The following is a 12,559-nucleotide window of genomic DNA, read 5'->3' on the forward strand; positions in this document are numbered from 1 at the left end:
GTTGCATACTTACTCCATGTGGTAAACAGCATCCCTTAGGACTGATAAATTTATAAAGATAATTGATAATTTGAATTCACATTATACAATATTATTTTATTATATTTTGCAAATTCAGAAACATGCAAATGCTATTGTCATGTAAAACATAACATTTAATGATGTATGATCATTTATATAGTCTATTCAATTCCTCTTTTAATACTTTGTCTGAGTTGTCATTATAGACGGTCCGAGTTGACTTTATAGACGGTCCGAGTTGACTTATTAGTCGGTCCGAGTTATCTCCGGGCCGAGTTGTGCAACACTCGTTAAATTGCAACAGCCAATGAAATCCGTAATTACAAATATTACCCAGAATGCAATATTATTGACTATATATTTTTTACCACATCTATATATAAAATATTGCACATAATTTTTTTTTATTTTTGAAATATATATTTAAAAATATTGCATGTATATTTGAAAGTTTTGAACCTAATTTTTCATTTTTTTTAACATATATAGAAAAATATTGCATATATATTTGTAAGTATTGAACATAAATAGAAAAATATTGCATATATATTTGTAAGTTTTGAATATAAATAGAAAAATATTGCATATATATTTGTAAGTTTTGAACATATTTTTGTTTTTTAATCAATACTTTTTTTTTAATATTGAAACGTTTGACGTGCCAAAGTCACCCTCCTTGAATCAAAAAGTAAACGACAATTGCCCAAGGTCATCGGCTAAGTACATGTCCGTGTAGAAAACCTGATGACTTGAGCACTTGATATAAAAAAGGGGTTTTTAACATTTTCATGACCAATTAACAAAAGGGACTTGCACTGGTTTTTGTGTTTCATACATGTATCATTATAAGGATTTATAATGTTTTACAAACTTTATACTACTTATTTTTTAACACATCTAACCCTAACTCCGACTCATAAAGAATGTAATGCTCATAGATGACAGGTATGTGTCATGCTCTAGATTAGAGGGAAGCAGTTTTCCTTTCATGCGTAGCTAGTCTGTTGACTATCACTCTATGGTAGCAAAAATATTCATTCTGATAGAAAAAATATGTATTGTTTAGAAACTCTTCACGTATCACTGTCTGATTAAAATTTCCAATTGTCAGAGTATTCATTCTAAAAAGTCCAGCCATCAACCATTCGTTGAGTGGGTAGCTCATTTAAGGGATTGGATTCTGTTTTTCAAATAGTCTGCACCAAAAACGGAACGGTTGTTTAGAAGGGCATTGTCCATGTTGTCGTTTTATTTTGAATTTTTAATTTCATTTTATCTATATTACCTCCTTTCTTTTATCGCAAATGTTGATTACGTTTTAGTAAAATATTATCTTTGTATTTTAGCGAGGTTACTCTTATTTGTCTTTCTATATACGAAAAAAGTAAAATGACAAAATTACCGAAATCCAATGAAAATTCAAAACGGAAAGTCTTTTATCAAATGGCAAAATCAAAAGCTCTAACACATCAAACGAATGGAAAACAACTGTCGTATTCCTGACTTGGTACAGGCATTTCCTTATGTAGAAAATTGTGGTTTTATAGCTAGCTAAAACTCTCGCTTGTATGACATTTGCATATAATTTTATTATATTGAGAACAATGTGTGATCAAAACAAACAGACATGGTAGGTAAAAATGTAAAAAATTGGGGTACAGCAGTCAACAGTGTGTCATAATCTTAATCACTATAAAAACGAATCCGTTAAATGTGTTTTCTCCTTCTACAATCCATGTGACAAATTACATGTAGGTTCAAATTGGTCCTTTATATTACAAATAGTTCTCAACCCCATATGTGGAATAGGACAATATAACAACGGTAAATGGAAATAGCAATGTTTATGTTTTCATAATGACGAGAGATTCTAAATAATTTAGTTCAAACTTTAACTCCCAACTCGACTTTCTAATAATCCAATACCTTCTTCCAAATAATGACTCCGTAATGAAACATTTTTCATAATTCAAAACAAAACTGGAAATAAATTTACTTGTCTCTGTTTGCTTACAGGCTTGTGGCCAATATTTCATGCATTTATAAAGGCACATAAATTAACAATACATTCAATTGAAGGGTTTTGCAAAATATGCCAACCAGTACAAAGGGTTAAAACTTGAAACTGTTAAAAAAAGAAGAGTATTCTGTTTGTTGAAGACATTCTTCCTTTCATAAGGTCACATACAGACCCATAAAAGAGTTGTTAGGAGAGTTCCGTTAAGTCATTCTCTCTACACTAGGCATCTGATTAAGAAATCCCATTCCAAACCGGACTACCTGCGACATTAAACACCAAAAGGAACATATTTTACTGCTAGATGGAAGGGGTTCAGATAACAATATGTCTATACCCTAGTCGGCCGGTTTTGTCGTTTATGTATTGATATAGCGATTCGACACAAATAATTTGCATTTCCATACTGAAGTTATTGATTGTATCTTATTTACAAATTCACATTTAAAAATAAATTAATGAGAATCAAAGACTTAAACATCAGGTACAATGTATATTTTGAATTATCAGAAAAAAAGAAAAATTGTTTATCAAACGTCATAAAGACAATTTAGAAATAATGTCTCCGTCCAAGGAGAGTTTAAACGAATGCATCATGTAAATCGGGAATCGAATTGGATCCGTGTTTATTATTCCCATACGTTCGTCGAGTTAATTTATTACAAGTGTTACCGCCACGCCTTCAAGGGTAAGAAGGAGTGCATTAATTGTCTGTTTCGAGTTCTTCACAAGAAAAATAAGTTTTCTTGTTTATGTATTTACAAAGTTTTTGTTGTAAATGATTAGCCATGGATCTCTTTTTTTATCGTTTTGAATAGGATGCTCAATTTTGTTAGTACGTATATTTTTATGAAAAACGGTAGTGTTTTGATACATATTTGACGTTATGATACTATATGGATGCATTTCAATATTTTCATTGTCAATCGTCTCATAAGGATTTTCATATTCGTCTTTATTCAGCAGTAGATTTGATAGACTGGGTACCGAACTTCCCGAAGAGGACATGTTTTGAAAAGAAGATACATTACTGTTGGTACTTTGTGAAGCTGGTCTGTCGGCACTAGTTACTGCTTCTTGTAAATGGTTTAGTATGCCTTGGATACTCGCATTGTCATCATTGATGGATCCAATTTCATAGTATTGACCTTCAAGTGGAATTTCTAAAACAATTCCGGAATTTTTCCTACGTTTCAGTGAGCAATAAATATTCACACAAATGCTGACAATAAGACTTCCTCCTAAGAAACTACTTGCTATCTGCCATATACGATTATTATACTTCTCGGAGTTGCAGCTACAGTCTAAAATGATAACGATTTCGTAATCAATATTCATTACGGAATTTTTTTATCATAACTACAACATGTACAATGTATGTCTTTATAAATCATTTAAATATACAATTACCCATTACGTTCAAACTAAAGACAAGAGAAGTGTTGTATTATTCTAATTTAGACAAACCGTTATTATAAAAATATGGAGATGTTATATGAATGCCAATGATCAACCATTAACCATTAAACATTAACCGCAGAATACAGAAACACGATATAAACAAGTGCAGATCATCGCAAGGCTTGAACAATTGCGAACCCATACGGTACGGTAGGTAATGAAAGAGTTCAGGTTTACACACTCAGGTAATATAATTTCGGTAAAAAAACTGATGGAGTGTTTTTTAAGCTAACAATACTTCACGAAAGGTTATCATGACAAACGGCAGACAGCAGCAACAACTAGAGTACAAACTCTTTGCTTTGTAAATGCAATACCTAAGTGTATGCACATATAATAATGTCATGCACCGTAGGTGAATTTCAAGGTCTGTTACCATAATTAAAAATATATGTCAACAATATTATGTACTCTTTTTCCCTAAGTTTACTTTATTAGTTTATAGTGTTTTATAAATTATTGGTTTTTTTTTTCCCTTTTCGACACTTCTTTTCTTTTCATCAAACTATTGTCTGTTTTTTAAACGTATAAGTTTCGTTGTGCCGTTGGTAACTTCGTTTAACAAAATACTCATCGACGTATTTTGTGTATGATTTGAAGTATAAAAATGTAACTTTAAAACCAATCGTTATATGCATACCTTCCATCTCTACAAAAAAGATGTTTGAGTAATTACTTTGTCCAACAAGATTTTTAGCATACATCCGTAAGTAATATTTATTAGCGATTAGTACATATTTTAGTCTGTACTCTAACTCTCGGTCCATTGAGAGGTTTGATTGCACTATGGGTCCTACAACCTCCCATTCTGGTTTTGTTTCCGGTCTATACTCAATATAAAATCTTTGAGGAATTCCTCCATGAAATCCAGGATGCCAATACACCACAAAAGTGGTAGAATTCAAAACGGCTGACAAATTTTCAGGAGGTTCAGGATTATCTGAAAATAGAAACCAAGGAAAGTTTTATCAATATTTCTGTCTTGATATTTCAACAGATACATTTAGGAAACATTGATTTAACAAAACTTCATAAATACTTTCAGAAGATTTTCATCAATGTAACAAACCAAAAAATGGGAGCCGCAGTGACTCCAAAAAAAGTCACAAGTATCTCGGTTTGTCGGTTTTTCTAAGATTTATGAATCGCGATTTTTCAGCCATGTCGGTGCATATAATCGGAGCGATGTCAAGGAATAAAATAATTAAAAGATAGAATTTTTAGACTACATTCGAAAATGTTTTTTAGTTAACCCAACAATATTTGTTGAAAAATACGAAAACATTGTGAATGCAGCAATTTTATTGATAGCTAAAAGGTCACTGATCATAACTTTTAATGGAATATTATGTGGATATTGCACGGACAACAAACCAATCTAACGGTATTAAGTAGAATATCTGACTTAATCATATTTGGACGCCAAATTCGACTTATATGAAAAGAATATGAAGACTTGCAGAATTATAAGATCTTAACTAAAACAACATAAGGTTCTAGAAAACAAGAATGCTACCAACGAAGATCATCAAACTCGGTATTTGGAAGGAACATAACTCTGAAACAGACGTTGTGACAAATTTTAAATCGAATATGACCTTCTTTTTGTGTAGAAACTAATGTTGCAAAGTAATTATATGCTACATATTCACGAACTGTTTTTATTGATATAAAATCGTTTTTTTACGATTTTGAGATAATTGAATGATCAAAATCACCATTGGCAACAAAATATTAAAAGCTGAACATAATCTGTTTGTCACAGTAGATATATATATTCAATGCTTGAAAGTAATTAGGTCAAACACAAAAGCATTACATGATACGGAATCCCGTTTTGATAAATTAAAAGGTAAATATGTTGTATGGACAACGTAGTAACCAGGTAACAGTAAACGTCCAACCTGCAAAGTCTTTTCATTTTAGTTAGACGACCATGACTTTGTAACAAAATGAACAATGAAATAATAAATAAGTCAAGAGACATAAGGTAAGCAATATAAATGTAGCAAAAACATTTCAAACGTGCCTTTATTTTATTGTAGGAACTTAAAAAATATATTTCAATGTAACACTCAAGCACGAACTGAATTCATCATAGGACATTATTTTGCCTTTGTTAATTTTTAGAAAACTTACGGTCTAGAGTTCTAGAAAATTAGTCGACATTTCAAATTAAAATAAACTGAACTTCATTTAAACTTATATCGTTGCAAAGTAGTTTCTTATGACTCCTTAACTTTCAATGCATTTCAACAGACTCCAAGGACATACTCGATCGAATGATCGTAGTGACTTTAGTAGGAATCAATTGTGACGTCAAATTTATGCTGCGAGTATTGCTGAGAAGTTATGTTTCAAAAGTAGAAGTTCTGAATCAAGAAATAACATAGTACCAAGAAGAAAAGTGTCAAACAGCTGACATTGATTGAGTAACACTCCCCGTCCCCATATGTTAGGGAATTTATAAATGACACAATACATTACGTTGAATTTCAAAAGTGCTTAAAATTTTACTGAATTGTGTGAATGTTTCCAACACAACTGAATACAATGGAAAATCAAAATGTAAACTAATGACAGTTTAAATAATGTTAAAGCTACTAAATGAACTTTGGTAGATAGTTGTGTCATTGGCAATCATATCACATCTCCTAAATTTTATAAACAAAGACAACAACTTACACATAATAATGCAGAAAGGCATGCGCAAAAGCAAACATAAAAAGTAAAGAAAGGGAAATATAAATGAATTAATCTAATGACGTAGAGACTTACATCAAGTCATTCAGAAGGTAAGAATATCTTTTTTCATACAATATGCAACGTATAGTTCAATGGGTACAAGTCAAATTGGCACCTGGTCAATTCGGCACCTATAGAAAACGTCAAATCGGCACCTGGTCAAATCGAAATCCAGTCAAATCGGCACCTATTTAAAGTCATGTTGGCATTTGGTTATTCAATATGTCACCAAATATTTTTTTACCTTTTTTCTTTTTGTTGCCATTCATCTTTCCGATTTTATAAAAAAAACTGGCTCCTGATTTCATCCATGATTTTTTTCAATGTTAAGACAATTTTAAAACAGAAAATTATCAAGAAATTCTTTCCAATTATGTTATAAAAATGTATTGGATCATTATCTCTTGGCATCATTACCAAGTGATATATATATTCATATGGTAACAAAAGCTACGTAGACACTAACATAAATTATATATTTTGACTGCTATTTAAAGCTTTAAAACGTTATTTCAAAGCATGATGTAGATTAAATGGTATAATGGTAATTCTTTCAAAATAACAAATTAAGACCAGAATGCCCCTCAAACGACCTCTTATAAAAGAATTTGAACACAAAAGATATTTGCCATGACACATGAACGAGCACACGATGATCTGTTTATGAACATAAAATGCAAAAAGAAATTTATGTTTGTGTTTGATGCGCCCAAGGCGCTTTTCTGGATTAGCCTTCATCAGGAATGATATAACTAAAATTATAGAAACCAATGATGTATACAAACTTGAATACGTTAAAGGTTAAAGGAACAAAACAGACTTAAAAGGAGTAGCCGTATTCATCCAATGTCAACTTTGCCTTGAAGAGTTTGAACCTTATTTTCTCAATAGTTAATCGACTTTAAGTTTAATAAAGCATGCTATAAATCCAGTTAGCACCGGAACACTGACCACCGAGCTTAGGACAAGCCATAAAGTCGTTTTTGAATTTTCATCAGCAAGTTTATACAAATAAAATAATTATACCTTTGTCAAGTCAAATATCCTTTTATCTTTTTTTAAACGAGTGTAGATTTTGCATATTACTGATGATTCTGATTAATCAAAAACACAAATATATACGATGTACGTTGACATATATCTGAGAATGTGTTATCAGTCAGGGGCATAACTTAAACAAGTAACTTTCAAAATTACCTATACAAGTTATATTGAAAAAGAGGCTGTTTTAAATATTACTTATAAAAGTAACTTTTGTAAATAATATTTTTATAGGTGTCTATTCATACAGATTTTACTAGCTTTAACAAATTTTCATAGACATCTGGTTATTTTTCCCATGAAATATAACACCTAATCCTCCTGAAACACTAATTGCCTTTCTGATGCACTTATATTTCATATTTCATATCGACGCTTCTGGGTCAAAGATTGGTCTCTTTGGACTATCAAAATATCATTTACCTTGAAAATCTTAAAGGCAGACAGATATAAATAGATGGAAGCTTGCGATTTCAGTAAGCCTTAAAGTTGTTTATAATTTGTAACCAAAGACAATTACATATGTTCCTTAAATAATTGTAATTACTAATTTTTCAAAGATGTATAAAATAACTTATACAAGTAATATTTTTGTCATTGTTTTGAAAGTAACATTTTATCTCTATACTCATCTCAAATTTAATAAATTTTTAATTTTATGTAATAAAATGATGTAAAAATTCGTTGAGTCGATGCTTCTATTGAAATTCAAAATAACTTTATTGAGTAATTCAACAATTAAAAAAAAAAAAACCTAAAATATAAGTAACTAAAAAAATAACTTGTTTAAGTAACGCCCATGACTGGTTATACCAAACGATTTCTTGTGGTTTACTTTCAAATAAGATCATATTAACTAAAGCTTTTAAAAATAAAACACACTAGACGCTTATAAGTAAAGCTGAATGCCCTCAGAGTATATATATATGTTAATAATGACAGCAGATTTCTTTCTTCCGGTACACGGAGAAACAACTATTAATTAAACAATACAATGGAATCATACGAATCGAATTTTCATGTATTTCGTTTGCAAGTGAATCACCAATTTAAAGGTTTAACAAATTGTTTTGTTAAAGATTGTGTGTAAACTTTGTCAAAACTACAAAAAAACAAGTACAAATGTATTCACGAAAATACCATGTTTTTTAGTCAACGAAAATAAATTAATAGCAAAACATGTTGATGATGTCAAACAACGCTCTGTCCAAACACAAAAAGACAAAGAGGAAAATACAGTCCACAAAACATGTAAAAAGAAAATAAAGTTTGAAAAACACTAACAGAACAGAACAAGAAAAACAGAGGTTGAATTCATGCACATTTGAAAAGATGTCCTGCTCCACTAGTGGCATATGTCGAGTCGTTCACCAGATATCCTCCTTAAAGGAATTAATCATCGGAAACGCAAGCCTAAGATGTCGTTTCAGCTAGTGCATGAGTAATCCAAAACCAGTGCTGCTGGAATGTTGCTACGTAGAAATTGTCCTGCAATAATCATTCTACAAAAGCACGGTATATGTTATTATGCATGTACTTCTATAATCAGAGTAAATCTCTAACCCTTGCCATCTCAAATTGTATATTATCATTAAATTAGTGTACATAATATTTCAAATAATAATATTGTTTTTAAAGGTTACTTTGTGGTTTGGGACGGCTGCTTCCGACGTAATATAGCTGAAGCATTTTTATTTTTGGCTAGACTTGACAGCAAATTTTGCTTTCAACTGTGTGACCATTTAACCATGAAATTTTCACTGACAGCTACATATTTTTGCATATATATTTTTGTTCACCTTTTCTGTGCTCTTGATGCACATCTTTTTTATAATATTCAAAAGTAATGATGAAATAGTTACAATTCCAGTCAAAATTACGATTTCCAAATTTTTGTTTGAAATTTTCCCATTTTTTTTTCATTTGTCTCTTGAAGTATTGTGTCACTCATTTCATTTTTTCCTTTCATTCCATAGTTGTCCAATTTCATCTATCCGTTGTATTGAAGGTGTCTATCAGAATGCATAACATATTTTTTACTTACTTTTTATTAGCTAAGTTCACTTACTTGTCGCAACTATCTTGTATGCATGTATGTATATTATGAACTGTTCAATATACTGGCACATGTATGTACCGTCGTCATCTGACAAGAAATTCGTAATCATCAAACGGCATTTTTTAACATCATATCCACCATAAACCATGTATTTTGATGTGTTTAACTGTGGGTTTAAATATGTTCCTTGTGTGTATGGTATGAAATTACCAACCAACGATTCTAAGGGCTGTAGCTTGTTTGGACCACTCCATTGGCCATTTGCCCTGTTTAAGCAGGTACAGTTTAACATCAGACTATCTCCAGATTTCACAAACAGTTCCTGTAGAGTCTTAAAACAGGGCATTTGATCTAAATTAAGCAAATTGAATTGTTAACCTTGATAAACATAATAAGAACAAAAATACATAAAGTATATATTTTTGCTAACCCAAAACTTATTTTTGAGGAATTTGTTCATATACCAAATTAATCACAATTCACATATGCTTCTCATAAAATGTATCCTGTCAATCAGTTATGTGTTTATTTAATCATTTTCAATCTTAATAATCTTGTTTTAAAACGCTTTGCCCACGCGCCTTTTACATGTTGTATATGTAGCTTCAATAACATTGAATAACACGAACATAATTATATGGTATTTTAGTAGTATCAGGATGCAATTGACTTTTTATATACATTTTCACTGAACTAGTACACATTTTTGTTTAGAGGCCAGCTGAAGCCCGCCTCCGGGTGCGGGATTTTCTCGCTGTGTTGAAGACCCATTGGTCGCCTTGGGATGTTTACTGCTCTTTGGTCGGGTTGTTGTCTCTTTGACAAATTTCCCATTTCCATTCTCAATTTTATGCAATATACAAACTGTATTTTATAATTATGAAAGGCATTTCGCCTTAAAAGGCATTCGTAATTGCTTTATTATTTACGTCATCTTTTAATATTAATGTATTTTTTTTAGTGGTCCACTCATAACAGTGTTAACTCCCTTTAGTTACATGTGTATCTGCCAACTACTTTACCGGGAAGATATTTTGGACAATCTGTGTCTGTAGTGAATCCTGTGAAAAAAAAAAATAAAAAAAAAAATATCTTTTCAGGTACTTTAACTTGAATTGGTCGGACACATGAAGGAATACGTTTCCAAAATCTTAATATTAACTATCAACTTCTTTACCAGGAAAACTTACACACAATAAGTCTAGGTGTTATAATACGTGTAACATTTTAAACTATTGCTTAATGTATTATAATACAAGATCTTAAGATCTATTTAAACGGTTCATTTTGCTTCTGTATCAAGTATTATAATGAAAAAGGAAATAATTTAAGTAGTTACTTGTTTAAGATAGTATATGCTTAAGTCAGAAAGACTGAACGAATTAGATATTAAAGTTAAAATATCAATTTTATTATATTGAAACAACGGATTGTATTTAGCAAACAAATAGTATACACATATATATAAAATACATTGTGCATAAAAAAAAATAATAATATAACATCTACACACGCTTAAAACACATGTATTATGTCTTATCTAGATTCCTCTTACGTGACAAGGGAACATTACGACTACTGAAGTTATATTTTAATATAGCGGATGTGGTCAAGTGGTCTAGATCGCTGGACATGAGGCTAATAATAACAGAAATAACAAAATTACACGGATGGTGATGGTGATGATGATGATGAGGTATATGATGTGATTTTCACATATTCCATATCATGCAGAAAATTATACATCATATAACATAAAAGAATGCTTTACCCTATAAATCATTTAATTACACAATATTACCTGTAACTGCCACTGTAAGAAGCATGGCTTGTAAATACTGGCTTGTCATACCTAAATATAAGTAATTTACAATAAGAGTTTTTATTTTTATCTTTAGCAATTATTAAGAGTTTTAGATAATCGACTCAAACTCAATCGTGCCTGAACATGAAATTATTTATAATGCAAAAAGTATCTTCAAAAGCATATATTTGTTATCAATGGAATCTTATTTTCCCACCAACCTCCCTCATGTCCCTGTCTCTAGATATTGTTCTTTCTTGGTTTTAAGACATAATTTGTATTGTGAATGATAGATGAATACCATCGAAGATAACATTGCACATATAAAACCTTAAATGTACTCAATTTACTGTTGTATTGTCAAAATTAAAAGAAACAACTATCAACCATATGGTCCTAAACTCCTTTTAGGGTATCACTTAAATTTTTGTCGATTTCCTTGTTTTCAGCATAACTGGTGTAGACTTTGGACATTTATAACCTCCTGTACTGTTTATTTTGTAGGGCCTATCAGTATCTTATTTTGGTATTTAGCACTGATTTGTGTTTCCCTGCATCATTTTGTTTCGATAAATACGATGTGATGTTTGAATTATTGAATGCAAAATTAGAATGAAGTGATTATACAACAAATGAGCTTTACAAGGGTTGTAAACAGTTACTTGCCTGAGAAATTTTTAAATATTCTTCCATGAAAAAAGAAAATGCATAGTTGTAGCAATAAAAATGGATGAACACAAATAAAATCAATTCACATTTAAAAAAAAAAATCTGTTTAGATAAAAACTTCAAATCATGTCCTGTCAATCATGTCAAGGAAATCGGAAACCAACAACATAAAACAATCAAATTATTAGATACTCTATTGCCCTATCAAATACGTTTGTGTTTATATGTTTTTTTCAATTATAAATGCTTTAGTAGGGCACTATGTATATGCTCAGTTATATTTAACAGGAAAGTGTTGACAATAATAATAGCTGTTTATATGTATATATTATAATGGAGTATATGTAAATAATGCGTTCTGTTATATTATTGTCTACTTTCTTGCCTAGTCATATTTTGCACAATGTTTCGTAACAAATGACAACAAACCAGATTAACCAATAAGAGTTTAACTTGGAAAAAATGTCTGCCAAAAAATTAAATTTTAAACTAGAAAATTGTTTTCACTTTATTTTTAACTACCTACCTGCAAATAAACTGAAAATGTTGAAGTGAAAATTAATTCACTTCATTCTACCATGCAAATGTTTCCCAAATTGATCGCCCTGAAGATCATAAAAAACATTTCATTAAAATCAAATGTGTAAAAAAGGGTTTTGGTTTTTGTAAATATTGCCAGTATTTGTAATGATTATTCCGTTAAAGAACAATTCCTGGCTATTTTGATAATACTGAGCTACCT

The 12,559-nt window shown here is 30.5% G+C and overlaps 1 long non-coding RNA gene across 1 annotated transcript; it reads right to left on the reverse strand.

Moving 5' to 3' along the window:
- Window positions 1-1,590: 1,590 nt before the first annotated feature.
- On the reverse strand, window positions 1,591-6,684 carry LOC127717975 (uncharacterized). Its single transcript, XR_007989501.1, has 2 exons — window positions 4,140-6,684; window positions 1,591-3,342 (listed from the first exon to the last, which is right to left on the reverse strand). It is a non-coding gene; the product is annotated as an uncharacterized LOC127717975 (long non-coding RNA).
- Between the last annotated feature and the right edge of the window lie 5,875 nt (window positions 6,685-12,559).

Source organism: Mytilus californianus, unplaced genomic scaffold (genome assembly GCF_021869535.1).
Source record: "Mytilus californianus isolate M0D057914Y unplaced genomic scaffold, xbMytCali1.0.p SCAF_10, whole genome shotgun sequence".
NCBI classification, from domain to species: Eukaryota; Metazoa; Mollusca; class Bivalvia; order Mytilida; family Mytilidae; genus Mytilus; species Mytilus californianus.